This window comes from Pteropus vampyrus, unplaced genomic scaffold (genome assembly GCF_000151845.1).
Source record: "Pteropus vampyrus isolate Shadow unplaced genomic scaffold, Pvam_2.0 Scaffold10575, whole genome shotgun sequence".
Classification (NCBI taxonomy): domain Eukaryota; kingdom Metazoa; phylum Chordata; class Mammalia; order Chiroptera; family Pteropodidae; genus Pteropus; species Pteropus vampyrus.
Window position 1 is genome coordinate 2,087 of NW_011899356.1, and position 578 is coordinate 2,664.

Below are 578 nucleotides of genomic sequence, written 5' to 3' on the forward strand. Positions count from 1 at the left end.
CAAAAGAAAGGTTCATAAACTGGGAGACCTCAGACTAAAAATGGCAAGACGTTCAGAGGCACATCATTACAGGATGGTTTATAACGTGAGACTGAGAAAGGTTTTAACCTTCACTATGATTACAATGGTTACTACAACGGGGGTTTCCAACAGTAAAGGATTGATAAAAGTGATTATCTTATGCTATTTTAGAAAGATAATATGTTTCATTTATGATTATCAGAGGCAATTACAAGAAATCATCTAAATTAAGTTTCACTTATATGGCCTAACTGGTTTTGTCTGCTCAAGGAATTTTTAAGCTTAGACTCCATTTATTTTCTCTTAACAGACCCAATTCAGCCTACAAGGCCCTTTCTCATCCCCTCAGCCAAAAGTGATTGTTTGGTGTTTTTCTTTAGTCAAGGATAGTTGGTACTTGTCGGGGGGAAGTACCCAAAGAAAAATCAACTTAAAACAGGGACCAATATACCATAGTTAAGAAGAATAAAATGACTGATCATAGGTAAAGCCAATCTGGAACAAAGTCATAACAGACCAAAAACAAAACAAAACAACAAAACACACATACCATAATA